The sequence below is a fragment of the Sminthopsis crassicaudata genome, chromosome 4 (assembly GCF_048593235.1).
Source record: "Sminthopsis crassicaudata isolate SCR6 chromosome 4, ASM4859323v1, whole genome shotgun sequence".
Taxonomy (NCBI): Eukaryota; Metazoa; Chordata; class Mammalia; order Dasyuromorphia; family Dasyuridae; genus Sminthopsis; species Sminthopsis crassicaudata.
The window spans coordinates 446,905,632-446,922,708 of record NC_133620.1 but is presented as its reverse complement, the minus strand read 5'-3'; the positions used below and the strand labels follow the sequence as shown (position 1 = coordinate 446,922,708).

At 38.5% G+C, this 17,077-nt stretch overlaps 1 long non-coding RNA gene across 1 annotated transcript in view; it reads right to left on the bottom strand.

Moving 5' to 3' along the window:
• The window catches only part of LOC141540030 (uncharacterized), a 50,037-nt gene extending 33,994 nt beyond the window's left edge, over positions 1 to 16,043 (bottom strand). Inside the window, exon 1 of the long non-coding RNA XR_012481449.1 lies at positions 15,986 to 16,043. This is a non-coding gene — a long non-coding RNA (uncharacterized LOC141540030). The remainder of the gene's footprint in view (positions 1 to 15,985) is intronic.
• Positions 16,044 to 17,077: the final 1,034 nt, after the last annotated feature.

Sequence of the window (17,077 nt, the reverse complement as noted above, 5' to 3'; positions counted from 1 at the left end):
TGAAATCCTCTCTGAACCTTTCACAACTTTTCTCCATGCCTAAAATGATGACCCTCTTCAATCCCATTCCTTCCATCCCTAAGCTTTTTCAAGGCTCAATTGAGAGGTCTTTAATCTCTGGTTGTGAGTGTTCCATGACAGAATTGATTTCATGTTTGCACACACAAAATATATTTACCTATACTACCAGAACCATGGCAATCTGAGGGCATGAGTCATTCCATTTTTGCCCAACAGTCAACATGCTTTGGGAAGAAGGAAGATACGGGAGCTATGATTTCATTAGAACACTGGGAGACTCTTAGGTGACACAGTGGAGAAAGCATTACAGTTATCCAACCTCAGACACTTAACTATCTGTGTGACTTTCAGTAAGTGATTTAATCACTGTTTGCCTCAGTTTCCTTATCTGTAAAATGAGGATAATACCCTCACTTACTTTCCAAGATTTTTGTAAGGATAATATGAGACAATATTTGTAAAGTACTCTCTAAATCTTAAACCAGTATGTGAATGCTTACTTTTGTTGCTTCTACCATTATGACTATTATTACTGCTACTACTTTAACTATTACTACTGAAACTGCTTGTATTATTGCTGTTGCTGCTACTACTATTACTGCTGCTGATGATGATTGTTATTACTGCTGCTGACTATTGCTGCTGAATACTACTATTAGTATTATATTCCTGGGGACTGCTGCTGCTGCTACTACTACTGCTGCTATTATTGCTAATAACTGCTACTACTGTTACTTCTGCTTCTACTATTACCACTGCTATTATTACTACTATTAGTAGCAATACTAATTAGTAGTAATACTTCTGCTGCTGCTGCTACTCCTACTATTTATCATCAACCAATAAAGTTTAGCAAATGTTCTAAAATTATCATTAACCTTGTTTTACAGATAAAGGTAGCTGGAGTACATTGGGTTTTAAAGAAAGGACCTAAGGTCACGGAGTCAGAAAAGAGACTTGAACCCAGGTTTTCCTGATACCAAAAGCAGCTCTTCATTGACTAGAACCTCATAGTTTTCTCATTCCTGTAATTTTTACTTTTACCATGAGTAAGTTGCAGCTAGATGTCAAAGTAGACAGGAGATCTAGGTCTAAAGTCAGGAAGGAACTGAGTTTTAATCCTACTTCCGACACTTACTGTGTGACCCTGGCTAAGTCATTTAATTGTTTGCCTCAGTTTCCTCATCTGTAAAATGAGCCAGAGAAGAAAATGGCAAACCACTCTTGCCAAGAAAACCTCTAAAGAATCAGATACAATCAAATGTCAGCTAAAAGCATGAACAAATCTGTCCCTAATTAAAAGAGTTTTGATTTTACTAAGCAGGTTTCTACTGGATGCTACTACAAAAATCCCACATTTTTTGGGGGGAGGGGGGGCGGGAAGAAGAATCCCTAAAAGCAGAAGAGCTATGTTAGCCATTTATCCTTGGTGACATTAGGAGACAGTGGTAGAACAGTGAAAAGAGTAATATAAGGCACCTAATAAATGCTTGATGAAATGAATGGAATTAAAATGAAGCAGGTGGACTGGATGGTCCCTAAAGTCCATCTCTGACCTCTGTGAATGATCTAGTGTGAATTAATTGATTTGATTCTTGTCCAAGAGTGGGTTTCAGGGAGGATCAGAGAGAGAACCTTGCTCTTTAGGAAGATGGGTAAGGGGGAAAGCTATATACTAGAGCTAAAAACCAGGCCCTGTGATCGTGCCCAGACTATGAGCTGGAGGAGGGAGCATCTCTGTGTACTCAGTCATGCTAATTTTGACATTTTCAGAGCGTCTGCTTGTCATCATCAACTTATAATTTAACCTCGACATGGCAATGCTGCTGGAATCTCAAAAAGGATGCTCGGAATTTCATTAAGTTGGGCAGCTGGCCTCTGGTATTTGCGTTACAAGTGATCTGCAGCTGTATCCTGGCTCTGTTGTCTTCATCGACCATCCAGCAAACGGGGAGTATTAGGGAGCTTTAAGCCAGAAATATTTTGTGCGCCAAAGAGGCTTGTCAGTTCTATCAGGGGCATTTCCTAGGGACTGCTCTGTCCAAGCCAATTAACCCAGAACAATGACTGAAGCACATTAAATATGGATGTCTGACAGAGGGCCCTGATCCCAGGGCAGACTCTAGGGAGAATTGGGAAAATAGATAGTATTTGTCTTGGGACTTCTTTTTTATCAACCCTTCTCACATTCTCTCAACCTCTCCCCCAACCCATTCCCTAGAGAGGTAGTAGAGTGATGGAGCATGAAGATATTTAGTTTTGGAGCCAGACCCAGGGTTTGAATCCTGCCACTCCAGCTTATCTGTGGGACTTTGGACAAGTGATTGCATCTCTCCAGCACTTGCTTTCTTCATGGGAGAATGGGATGAGATGAGAGGAACTAGGAGTTTTCTTCCAATTCTAAATCTGTGATTCCCTGAACTTGAATCATCTCTTTCCCTTAGAAGAATTGCTCTTAGAAAAGGCTCTTTAGCTTTAGCTCGTTACCTCTGAAAGTGAGTTTAAATGTCTTACTCACAGGGAACTTAATCTTTAATTGTAGCATGAATGAATTGGTCCCTAGTGAAAGGAATTTTGATTTTACTGAGTAGAAAGGGACAGAATTGTTTTGGTAGGAGGAAGAATCCTACCTAAAATCAGAATGAGACATAGGCCACATATAGTGGTGGTGTTAGTTGTGAGGAGACAGTGGCAATATTGTGGAAAGAATCAGAGTAATAATAATAACAGCTAGCATTTATATAGTGCCTAATCTGTGCCAGGACTTGTGCTAACACCTTTTGAAATATTATTTCATTTTTACCTTCATGACAATCCTAGTGGGTAGGTGCCATTTAATAGATGAGGAAACTGAGGCAAATATATTGTGATTTACCCAAGGCAATATATCTAGTAAGTGTTTAAGGTAGGATTTGAATTCAGGTCTTTCTGGACTCTAAGCCCTATCTGGCGAATTGAAGGATATAGGTTCAAATTTTCCTTCTGCCATTCCATCCCTATGTGACCTCTCTGGGCCTCTGTTTCCCTATCTTTACAATGAGGGTATTGAACCAGAAGGTCACTAGCAGAGGATAGCCTCTAGGCTCTCTGATTTCTAAATCTACTTTTTAAATGCTGTGTTCTTAACTGCCTATGTGACTTTGGACACTTTTCTAGGCCTCAGTTTCCCCTACTGTAAAAACAGGACATTGGGCTAAATAATCTCTAAGGGTTCCTCTCATCTTGCATTTTAGGATTTTATGATCCCAAGAATTGATAAAATGAGAACTTCTGCATGGCTAGGACTCCAAATTTTCCCATGCACGATGACTGAATGGGAACGACCCAGCAAAAGGCCAGTCCAGGCTCCCTGCAGTTTCTCTGCATTTCCCACAGGGCTGGGTTGCTAGGCAAGACATCTCATTTGTTTGGTCTCTGTCTGCCATGTCCTCAAGTGTCTGAGGAAGATGTTCAGTGTCAAAGTCACTGATTCTATTGGAAAGACATTCACAGTATCTCAGAACTGGGAAGATGGAGAGGGGGAGGGAGGAATGGCAAGGAGAAGGAGCTAGAAACTCTGCCCTTGGTTGATAGAGGAAGCCTTCCTCCAAGTCTCTTTCCATTAAAGCTTCTAGGAAAGGCTTGGCAAATCATGGAGGACCTATGGTGACAGGTGGCAGATAGAGATAAGAAGGTATCTGAAAATGTGGAAAGAAATGTGGAGGCAAAGAGGAAGGGCAGATCAAAAAACCCAGGGGAAGAGACAGCCAGGCGTGCAGACACGCTGAGACAGAAAGCCATGGCGAGAGACATTGAAATCAACACACGCATGGAGATGCATCAGAGAGGCAGGAAGGGAGAAATCGAGCCAGATGCATTCATATGGAGACAGAGAGAATGATACAAAGCATGAGGGAGACCCAGAGAGAAACACACAGACAGAAGAAGAGAGACAGAGACAGAGAGACAAAGACAGAGAGAAGGGGGAAGGGGAAGAGAAAGAGATAGACAGACAGATAGAGACAGAGGCAGAGAGACAGGAAAATGACAGAAACAGAGAGACAAGAAAATGACAGAAAAACAAACATTCAGATGCAGACACAAACAAATATTTACTCAGAGAGATATATGGAAGCATAGAAATAAACCCATAGAAACATGAAGAGAGTGAGGAGGAGGGAAGAAGCAGAGACAGAAAGGGAGGGAGGGAAGGAGAAAGAGAGAGAAAGAGAGAGGCAGAAAGACAGAGAAAAGAAGAGAAGGAGGGGGGATAGAGGGAGACAGAAAGACAGAGACAAAGACAGAGAGAGGAAGAGACAGAGACAAAGACAGACACACAAGTTCATAGAAAGAATAAATGACTGAGACAGAATCTGAATCCACATCTTTAAAGAGTTGTTATTCTGTCATATCTACTTCTTTGTACTAGGGCGTAATCCCATTTGAGACAGAGAGAAAAAGAGAGAGATTGGCCAAAACCAAGTATGTTACTGATCAAGCAGTTAACATTGATCAGTAACATACTTGTTTTTGGTCAATCTCTCTCTCTTTTTTTTCTTTTAAATACCTACTGTGTTCCAGGCACAGGAATAAAAAGATGAAAATGAAATATTCATTTCCTTCATTTCATGTGTGTGTATATAGGGGGGAAAAAGAGGGGGGATAACTTATACACAATGACATATATGCAAAATAAAAACAAGGACTTTGAAGGGTGAGAAATCTCTCAGCTGGGAGTGCTGGCATCTGGGAAGATCAGGAAAGGCTGAGCTCATTCTGAAGTTTGACTTTCCTTGTTGGGTTATGGGTCATTGGAATATAAAAATTCTGTGCATTTCTTGAGTGGGCACACACACACACAAATTCACACACACACACACACACACACACACACACACACACACACACACCCCTTCCCCAGACTGGAGGCTCTGAGAAGGCCACTACAAATGTGTGAAAGAGGGCATTCAGACTGCCACAGTGAATTAGAGGGTGTGACACATCTTCAGAGTTGTGTGTGGACACACACAGGGAGGGGGGAGGGGTCCTGCCTCAGATCTCTGCTGACCACTTATCCGTTGGACAAAAATAAACCACTTCATGCAACCCCCAACCCAAGACAATTCCCTTAGAATATAAATTGCAAAAAAATAGTGTCAACCAAAATTGATGGACAAAGTTTCCCCCTTCAGGTATTATCTCTCCTAATGAAATGGCAGCTCCCACTCCATCCCTCTCCTATAAAGTTAACAAAAATATATATAAATCTGTGTCTCCCTTTGCTTTCATAGCCATCCTGGAGGGGAAATACTGGGGTGATTATTATCCACATTTTACAAGTAAGGAAACTGATGCTCCCAGAGCAACCGAATGCCTTGTCACATGGAGAGGGGGGAAGTTCTCTTCTGATTCCAAGTACAAAGATCTTTTCACTAGGCTGTTCTGCCATTTATAGCTAGTAAACCTCTAGTTTAAAATCTATTTCATAAAAGAATGTTAATGAGTCAATGACAATCCTTACTGATGTCTGCTTCCTCTTTGTAAGTACTCATAAGCTCCCTGTGCACTTGAGAAAACCGTGGCAAGGAAGTAAAAAGTCTTCCACAAGTTCATAGAGAGAATAAATGACTGAGGCAGAATCTGAATCTACATCTTTAAAGACTTGTTGCTCAGTCATGTTCACCTCTTTGTACTTGGGCCTAATCCCAGTTGAGGTTTTCTTGGCCAAGATACTGGAACTATTTGCAATTCCCTTCCCTTAAAGCCAACAGGTTAAATGATTTGCCCTGCTAGTAAGTGTTTGAGACTGAATTTGAACTCCCATCTTCCTGACTTCAGGCCAGGCGCTCTATCCACTGAACCACACAGCTGTCCCCAAGTGCTACTCACTATTAAAATGACTTTTTTGGTCTTGGCCTTTACCTAGCAAAAAGCACCTGTTAACCTATGTTAATGCATTATATTCAGTAACAAACCTTTGGGCACCAATTTCTCATGATTTGATTCATCAGCACAAAGAACTTAGTGAAGTCTTGTTTAATTGACTCGTTAAATGTCACCTAGAAATATATAGGGCCCAAAGACATGAGACACAGGTTAAGTAAATAGTGATGGTGGGTACAGTGGAAGAGGCTTAGCACGTGGGTTATTAGCTCAGAGGCTCCTCGGGATCTCAGAGGCCATTTACTCTAACTCCCTCATTTTGCACTGGGGAAACTGAGATACAAGGATGTTATACTACTTGCCCACTGCCATACATGTCATTTCCTAAGGTGGGAAAATTTGGGGAAGGAGAGGCTGTAAGAAACAAACTGAGTCAGGGATACAGAAGGAATTCTGAGTCCCTAGGACAGGGAGAGAAATGTCAGAAGGTAGATGTGAAGGAAACAAACACCGAGCATATATTATGTAGCACATATTATGTGTGATTCTATGCTAAGCACTAAAGAGTATCTCATGATCCTCACCACAATCTCAGGAAGTGGCTACTGTTATTGCATCTTGTTACAGATGAGTATACTGAGGCAAACAGGTTAAGTGACTTGCCCCTTCTCATACAGCTAAGAAATATCTGAAGTCCTATTTGAACTTTGGCCTTTCTGAGTCCAGGTTAAGTACTGAGCCATCTAGATGGTTTTTTAACAGAAAGCACTGAAACAAGCTTAGCTTCAAGGTTTCCAAACCTCCTGATTGTTCTGTTCAAACAATAAACATGATCTTAGACCATACAAATAGAAACAGAGTGTCCACGGGAGAAAAGGTATGACATCTCAAACAGGAAAGTGATCCTTCTGTTGGACTCAGCTCCCGCAGACCACATGGGGGACTGGGTTTGATGTAAATTGGGTCGATGCTGTGTTCAGTTCAGCATCCCTTGACTTAAGAAGGAAACTCAAAGAAAAATGGAATGTGTTCAGAGGAAGGTGATTGAGATAGACAGGATAGGGAGGAAAAGAGAAGATGGGAGGGAAGAGAAGGGGGAGGGAAGGGAGGAGGAAGGAAGGGAAGGGAAGGGAAGAGGAAGGAGAAAGGAAAGGAGAGGAGGAAAGGAAAGGGAAAAGAGGAGAGGGGGAAGAGGAGGGAGAAGGGAAGAGAGGAAAGATTATAGTTTTTAAGTAATTTCCAATTTATTAGATGTCTCCTTCTAGAAAAGGCTTTCCTCAATTTCTCCCACTTGTTGGTGTTCTCCCTCTCCTGAAATAAGCTTATACATGTATACTCTGTATTTACTTTTCGGAGTCCATTTTTTAGCCATGAATGCTTATTATATCCACCCAGTAGATGGTAAACTTCTTGACGGGAGGACTGGTTTTCTGTCTCTGCATCCTTTGTCCCTACTACCCTGCTTGAACAGAGAATATGCTAAGAAATGTTTCTTGAATTCAATTGAAATCAAGAATTCTGAGGACTGCCATGAAGAAGAGTGAGCCTTTTTCTGCTTGGCTCCAGAAAGCAGAAGGGAAGTAATAAGTCGAAGTTGGAGAGAAATCTGCAGAGGTTCTAAGTTAAGGTATTCATACTATCCCAAAGTAAAACAGGCTGCCTTAGATTTCTCATCAAGAGAGATGTTCACTGAGAGGTTGGATGGTTCCTTATCCTTTTCTCATCTGTGTCTTTGTGAGGAATACCCCCCTTCACCTCTGCCTTTTAGAACATACAGGACTATGTTTTGCATAAGGCCTTTCCCAGTCCCACTAAATATTAGTTGCTTCCCAAATTATCTTTTATTTATTTAAAACCTATTCTATAATATCCCTATGTATGTAAACATACATACTCTCAAGGTAGAATGTAAGTTCCCCATATCTCGATTTTTGTCTTGATAGGCCCAGTGTCTAGCACAGTTGTCTTGTGCATAGTAGGAACTTAATAAATGATTTCTGATTTATCAATGAGGTTGAAGAGATTTCTGCTCAGATAGAGATTGGATGAGCTCTGACATACAGCTCAATTCTCACAATCTATGAAGCTAAAGGCAGACTAGGACATGTTGCTTCTTCTAACCTGAGATTGATTTTCTTCTATAAAATGGGCATAATAATGGCTTTTCTACTTTCCTCATGGGTTTGTTATAAGTGACAAAAGAGATAACAAATGGCAAAAGGCTTCAAAGCCCTTTGTATTTGTAAAATAAGTCATTATTGTCATATTTCCCCCGAAAACTGGTAGCCTGACAGAATGATAGAATATTCACCAATGGGTGCCTTCGAAATGAAGAAATACATACATGTACGCACATGCATACAGATACACATATACAGAGATATGTATAATCACGTATTTGTGCACACACTCACAGAGGACTTCAGCACGAAGCCTTCACATCGGCTGCCCGCCATCCATCTCCCAGCAGCCTCGACTAAGCTGATTGATTGGCACTGCCAGCCAGTACCCAAGCAACTTAATATTCCATGCAATGTGTAGGACTCTGTCAGTGCAGAGAGAGGGATTTTGGTCTCAGGCATTTGGCAGGGGAGGGAGAATGGGGGGAGAGATTCTTTGAAGCAGGATCTGTCTGTAGGGATCTGCCCCAAACCAGACCAGCTTAACTAGCCAATGCTTCGGGCACATTCAGCAGTGTGCCTCTGAATAGCTATAGCTCAAACCTTCCTTACTTCCCAGGGATTGCATCTTTAGTGGCCTTTCCATTCCCCAACATATACCTTCTTATACTTCTCTCTCCACTTCCACAGATCCTAGTCACTTGTTAGAAATGGAAACCCTCTTAAAACAAGACTCAAAAATTAGGGCATGACTTAATGGACAAGACAAAAGGACCAGGAGGTGTACAAGAAAAAGAGACAAAGCAACAAAGAGCTCCAGAATGGGAAAGAAGAATCAGAGATGAGGTGGAAGGCAAAATCCTATGCTGAGGCAGCTGGTTTGGCTTCAGAGTGGTGGGAAGGAACAGGTCCAAGGAAAGCTTGGATAAGTCCTGAGAGTAGCTAAAACACTGGGTCTGAGGAAGATAGGATAACAGGGTATTCTAGGGAATCCCAGGGCAACAAGCCAATGAAACAGCTGCATGGCCATTGGGCCTCTGGGAGCTTGGATGGTGCCACAGACTCTCTTCTCCATCAGAACCAAATAGTCCAGCTCATCCCAACGAGGATGGGGTTGGTGGGGGGGGGGGGAGACTGGCACTATCAGGACTTGAAGCAATTGCTTAGAAATTGCAGCAAGCAGGTCCAGAAACATAATTACCCACCATGCAGCACTGGGCTGAGAGCTGGAAATAGCCCTGTATTTATTTACCCAGCAATTACATGCTACATTAGATACTCCACTAGTACATAGCTCTTACCATACAATTAACTGGTCTTTGCTTCCTGGGCGAGGGTGCTGCAGACAGAGACAGAGAAAACAGAGTTTTGCCTGGTTTCTTAATGGGCCTGGAGGTCACCTTCCAATTTGTCTTTTTGGAACTTGAGATAGGTTGAAGCTTTGGGGAGGGGCAACCTAAGATTCTGCAGCTCTGGGTCCTAATTCTGATTTGGTAGTCAAGGAAGGAGAGATCTTTGGCAAGCCTCTCTTAAAAAAAAAAAAAAAAAAAAAAAAAAAAAAAAAAAAAAAAAAAAACACCCACAAAACCAACAAAAAAGAGAAATAAGAATCTCACTTTCTTTGATGGGCATTTCCATACCTTAGGAATGGTACTCAGTTCTAGCCTTCCCCTTGGGTTCTAGTTTTTTCTGCCATTTTCTTGCCTAGGGATTTGTGGGTGATGAGCAATATACCTAATAATATTTTTTCATCTTGAAAAAGAAAGGCATTCTTCCTCCTTTAGATAGGTTACATTCAGCATATCCCTGATTTAAGGATGAATTGGTCTCAAAGGAGCCAGAGACAAAAGAATGATCATCAAGATGTGAAATCCTTAGCTTGGTGTCTCCCCAATCTGCTGGGTGGATCTGGATTCAGATACTGGGAAATTTTCATTCCATATCTTAAAGTAACTAAGATACCTTTCATTTGTTTACATCCTCACACTCTCCTAGGGCTTGACTTCAGAGAGAATTGCTGAGCTAGAAGCAATCTTGAAGACCACTTAGTCCAGTTTTTAGGGAAAAAAAAAAAAAAAAAAACTATCCATTTTTTTAGATGGAGAAATTTAGGTCTAGAGAAGCCATAAAGTTCTATCCCTAAATCTTCATACAGAATCAAGAGCAAGAAGGAATTCTAAGTAGGATTTAGTCTTAAGCTACCCAATTTTATAGATGTGGAAACTGAGACCAAGAGAATTAACTTGTATGAGTTCACATAGCAAGGGGTATGAGTAAGTGATAAAATGAGGATAAGAACTAAGATCTCCTAATTCTCAATCTAGTTCTGTTTTCTTCTACTCACACTGCTCCGTCCTGTTCATGGAGAGAACATTCTAATTCTGACCAAAATAGATTCCAGTCAAACTGTTTGCCACTCAGGAAGTTGCACATCTCCTCTGGAGTTCTACTTCTAATTAAGTGGTTCCTCCATGGCAGTTGGCAGCTGCCTTCCAAACAAGGGCTCTAGAATGTAGAGACAATTCTACTTCCCTGACTTGGTTGCCCAGAGATTATTCAAGAGAGCTCCTAACATAGTACGTATCCACAAGATCACCCCAAAGTATTATTCTTAGTACAGTTTAAGTTTTGGGACACTGCTTGTCCGTGTGTATGTGTGTGCATTTGTGTGTGTGTGTGTGTGTGTGTATGTATGTGTATGTGTAAGTAAAATCTGTATAATTCTCAATTATCCAGCAGTTTTAACCCTATTCACTTCCAGGAAGGAGTCAGGAATGACTGGATTAAGAACTATGAGCAAGACTCAAATAGTACCGGTCATTAATCAGACATTTTCCAATCACTCATTTCCCAAACACCAGAGAAATCTTCAGGTCTCCTGGATAATCTTAGGATCACAGAATCTCAGAGTGGGATGTAATCTCAGAAGGCATCACTCCAAACTGGGCCAAACTGCCTACCAAGACAAGAATCCCTCCTCTACTGCAGTTGGCAAATGATCCTTCAACCTTCTCAAGAAGACTTTCAGGGAAGGAAATTTGTTTTCTCAAACATCCTTTGACTTTTATACATCCCTGCCTGTAAGGAAGTTTTGACTTACATTAAGCCTAAACCTTAACTCTATAACTCTTAACTTCTATTTAGCTCAAACTGCATAGCTATTGCCCATTGTTTCTAAGTTTGATCCTGGGAGCCAATGCATCCTCCAAAAGACATCCTTTCTAATACTTGAAGGCAGCTGTCTTGTCACCCTTAAATCTTTTTTTCTCCCCTGTCAACTAAACCTTCTCATTTCTCTCAATGCATCATTACAGAAGATGAATCCATGTTCATTCAGCACCCAAATCTTCTTTCTCTGGAAAAGTTCTGGGTGCCCAATAACCTTCTTCAATGGGGCATCAAAAAGATCTGCCACTTGCTACCTGTGTGACTGTGGGCAAGTTCAGTACTCTCCGTCTCAGCTTTCTCATTTATTTTTAAAAAGTGGAGTCAACAAAATGGTCTTATGTATCCCTACCATTCCTAAATGTTAGGTGACTTGGCATCTTGTAAGAATCTTAACAAGTAAATCTATGATCCTATGGTAATATGAGATGAACAGGACAAACTAGGACAGAGCTGTACCTTCCCAGGAGCACAGGATCAATGGTTTAGATGCTGAAGGAACCTCACAAGCAATCTAATTAAATCTCTTTGTTTTATACATAAGGAAACTGAGGTCCAAGATATTAAGTGAGTTACTTAATTACATTATTATGAGGGGTGGGGCACCTAGGTGGTGCAGTGGATAAAGCACCAGCCCTGAAGTCAGGAGGACCTGAGTTCAAATATGATCGCAGATACTTTTAACACTTCCTAGTGTGTGACCCTGGGCAAATCACTTAAACCCAATTAACTCAGGAAAAAAAAAAGGACAAAAAACATTATTATGAGGGGTTACTATATCAGTCAAACAACTTGAGTTAAATGACCTTCAACCTATTAAAACAATAATAACAACAATAATAATATCTGATATTTATAAAGTCCTTTGTATGTACTGCCTTTTGATAAACATGTGAGATAGAAAATGCCTTTGCCATTAAACTTATTATATATATAAAACTGATGCTCAGAAAAGTTAAATTATTTGACCAAGATCATATAGTCAAGCCTTTATTGACTCCAAGTCTACTTTTACCAATACTACAATACCTAACGAGGAAGCGAAATTAAAGAGACAAAGAGAGTGAGAAAGACACACAAAGTGAGCCAGAGAGACAGAGACAGTGAAAGAGAAAACATACAGAGACCTATGTATAAGGACATGTGTGTGCACACGGACACACAAACACATACACAAGATAGAGAGCCACATAGAGACAGAGACAGAAATATACACAGACAAGGAAAGAGACATAGACTCATGAGGAGAAGAGAGAGATGGAAAGTCAGACACAGAGAAGACTGAGAAATAGGAAAGAAACAAAGAAAGAGATATATAGAGAGGCAGAGAAAGAAGGAAGAAAGGAACAAGGGAAACAGAAAAAAGAGAAGGAAGAGAAAGAGATGGATATAGAGAAGACAATAACTATGATGACAATACAATAATGATGATGATTCTGATTCTGATGATGACTAAAGACAGTTTTGGGGAACAGGATATGAATGATGAGTCAAACAAAGGAGAATATGAAGGAGTGGTCAGACAGAGAAAAGAAGTAGAAGAAAATCTTGAAATTTAATGAAAACTCAAAGATAATAGCAATGTGGAGACAATTGTCAACTATATCAAATGAAGGAAAGAGATCCAGAAGAACTAGGACTAGAAGATGATCAGATATGACAATTAAGAAATTTTTGATGACTTTGGATAGAAGATTTTCAATAGTAATACCATAAATCACTTTAAAGAATGTTGAAGAGAGTATAAGAATAGAAAAAATAGAGGCAATGAGAGACTTTGTTCACCCAAAGTCACGCAACAAGTGACAGAGCTAGGATTTGGACCATGTCCTCTAACTACAGCATCTGCAGCTATTTAATAAACAGGATATCAACTCTATTTCAAAAACAATGATTAGCTGAGTTTGGCTTAAAGTGTTCTTAATGAACCCATACAAATTCCTAGGGATCACTGCTTCCTTTTTTAAGTGTTTAAAAGCATCTCAACAATCTATTCCAAAACATTAAGGAGACATTTTCAATCTCTATCTGTCCACTCTGCCCCAAGAATTGAAGCAATGCTTAACCTCTCTCTGGTCTTTTAGAATCCCTTTGTTTTTCTAACTTCTCAACAATTTCTAGTAGGGGGTCAAGATTTGTATTTTATATGGCTTTTTAACTCTACACTTCTAGAATGTAACTTGTCTATTTGAACTCACTCATAGATTTGAGGTCTGACCTTACTTAAAAAGATTATATATATATATATATATATATACATACATGTGTGTGTGTGTCTTTTTTTCTATCCTATATTGATGTCAAAAGACATCATATATATATACATATATATTTCTATTCTTTTGTCTAGCTCAGGCTTCATATCTACTTGATTAATGTCAATATCATCCATTCATTTAATCATTTCCATTCAATAGTTAGTTGCTTGTACACATTGTATGCCCTATCTCACACTAGGTAGTAGTGGGAAATTACATATGCATACCTCTTGATCTCATAGGCTGATATGGGATATACATGAACAATACAACAAACATACTGACAAACCAAATTAGATGATATAAGAACATGCATGAAATTTTGGGGGACCTGATTTGACTATCTCTGGACCTTGTCCATGATTTTGCAGAAGACTTACATTCTACTTAAACTTGACTGGATCAATCCTTTGAAGGTTAATAAGGGAGTTGTTATACAGGTGTGGGTATATTTGTATAACTACACATGGACAAGTATGTTTTTTTTAATGTGTTAATACAATCATCACAGATCTTTAGTTGCTTGGGACTCCCAGACAACTGGTTCTACTGTCTACATAAAGAGATTGAAAATACAAGCAAGGAGGCATTAAGAAGAGTTAATTATATATTTACAGCCTCTGTCATTTTCTACTAATTATGTGTTGGCAAGTGCTATAATGAGGATGACTTAAATCTTTATGCCTTTTTTAAAAAATTGAAATTGGTTGTAACTTTCTAAAAAACCTCAAACTTTTCAATCAACTATGATTGCTGATTGAGGTTATCCTCCCTGGCTCTCATCCCACTTCTTTTGGGAACTGGAAAGCCTTTAGGCATTGGAAAAAGCAGAAAAAGAGTTACAAACCAACTCTGTATTGAAGTGGATGAAGCAATGAACTTTGAGTTAGGGAGACCAGAGTTCAAATACAGCTTCTAGGAACTATGTGACCTGGGACAAACTGATTAACATGTCTGCTTCAATTTTCTCATTTGTATCATGGGAATATTAATGGTACCTATCTCACAGTTATTTATATTTATTTATTTTATTGAAGCTTTTTATTATTAAAACATATGTGTAGATAATTTTCAACATTCACCCTTGCAAAAGCTTGTGTTCCAATTTTTTTTCCCTCCTTTCCCCACACCCCTTCTACTAGATGGCAAGTAATCCAATATATGTTAAACATGTGCAATTTTTCTATACATATTTCCACAATTGTCATGCTACAGAAGAAAAATCAGCTCAAAATAGGGAAAAAATGAGAAAGAAAACAAAATGCAAGCAAACTACAACAAAAAGTGAAAATACAATGTATTAGTGTCCCAATTTTTCCACATTCCCTCCAACATTCATCATTATCTTTTCCTGTCATCTTAGCCAATCTGAAAGGTATATAGTAGTATCTCAGATTTGTCTTAATTTGTATTTCTCTAATCAATAGTGAATTGGAGCATTTTTTCATATGATTAGAAATGGTTTTAATTTCTTCATCTGAAAATTGTCTGCTCATATCCTTTGACCATTTATCAGTTGGAGAATGGCTTGAATTCTTACAAATTTGAGTCATCTCTATATATTTTAGAAATGAGGTCTTTATCAGAACCCATGGATATACGATTTCCCCCCCAGCTAACTGCTTCTCTTACAATCATTGGTTCATTGGTTTTTTTGTATAAAAACTTTAAAAATTTAATGTAATCAAAATTATCTACCTTCTATTCTGTAATCTACTCTAGTTCTTCTTTGCCCACAAATTCTCCTTTTCCATAGCTCTGAGAGATAGACTATCCTTTATTCTTCTAAATTTTCTTATAGTATCACTCTTTATATCTAAATCATGAACCCATTTTGACTTTATTTTGGTATAGGGTGTTAAGTGTGTGTCAATGCCTAGTTTCTGTCATTAATTTCTAATTTTCCCTGCAATTTTTGCCAAATAGTGAGTTTTTATCTCAGAAACTGGATTTTTGGGTTTATCAAACATTAGATTACGATAGTCACTGATTATTGTCTTGTGAACCTAACCTATTCCACTCTTTCCACTATTACTTCCTATCTTTCAAGATCCAGAGTCTTACATAATACCACATTGTTGGTGGAAGTGAGTAGAACTAGGAGCACATTGTACACAGCAAAACAAGACTATACAATGATCAATTTTGACAGATGTGACTCTTTTCAACAGTGAGGTGTCATGTCAGTACCAATGGTCTTGTGATGAAGAGAGCCATCTGCATTCAGAGAGAGAAGTGTGGGAATTGAGTATGGATCACAACATAGTATTTTCATTTTTTGTTGTAGTTTAATGCCACCTTGGATTGTTTTAGCTATTTCAGTAATCATATCATAAAATAAACTGATTTATAACTAATTAATGGATTAAATTTATAACCCACTAAAACCCTTAAGACTTAGTAGAAAAATCTTAGAACTCTGCCCAAGATTAAGGAAGATAAGAGATGTCAGTAGTCACACAACAAAGAGTTAGAGACAAGTTTTGATTCAGTTTTTCTTGGACAGCAGTAGATAAGCTATTGGACTTAGAGTCAGGAAAACTTGAGTTCAGATCTTACCTTAAATACTTAGTTCTTCTAAGATGGGCAAATCACTCAATCTGTCTCACTCTTAGTTACTTTATTTGAAAATGGTAATTATTATACCTCTGACTTTACAGAGTGATTATGAAGATTAAATGAGATCACAAAGGTGAAGTGCTTTGCAAGCTTTAACTGGTACATAAATATTAGCTGTTTTTTTTTTCATCATCATCATCATCATCATCATCATCATCATCATCATCATCATCATCAGATCCAATCTATGCCATACTATCTTTCTATCTTCAGGCAAATCATTGATTTTTTAAAATGTTGAATTAGGAACTAATAAGAAAGCCTTATGGGATTCCTCTACAATCTTAAATCTAAAAATGATAACAAAAGTGGTGCCTTCTAGAGGAGTTTTGGTAAGCCAGGCAAATTAAAGAATTATTGGTGGAGCTATAAATTAGTCCAAGATTCTGGAAAACAATTTGTGATTACATTTAAGAAGTGACTAAATTAGGTATAGACATTGTCACATTGTTAGCCACAAAAAAATCAGTGACATAGAATAAAGACCCATATACACAAAACTATTTATAGAAGCAATTTTTATAATAATAAAACTTAAAATGAAAGCATGTGCCCATTAGTTAAGAATAGTTCAAAAATATGATAAATAGAATATTATTGTACTGTAAGGAATAGCAAATAAGAATTCAGAGAAACTCGGGAAGACTTGTAGAAAATGATACAGTATGAAGTTGGCAGAATGAAAATAATTTTTATGACACCCTCAATAATAAAATGAAAACAATACTGAAAGACTGTCAAACTGAGCAGTGGAGTACCCAAAAATAATTTCAGAGAACTTGATCATGAAACATGCCTCCCACTTAATAGCAAAAAGTGCAGGGGAAGACATACATATTTCAGGCATGATCAATTTGCTGCAGTTTTCTTATTTATTTATATCTTTTGCTTGAGTATATATATTTTTTTCTTTTTACAAAGGCAGAGAATGGTATAGGGTAATTGACAGTAATTTTTTAAAAGGAAATATCTTCAATAAACTATTTTTTAAAACAAAAGCCTTCATCCAAGTTAACATCAATTCACTGGTCT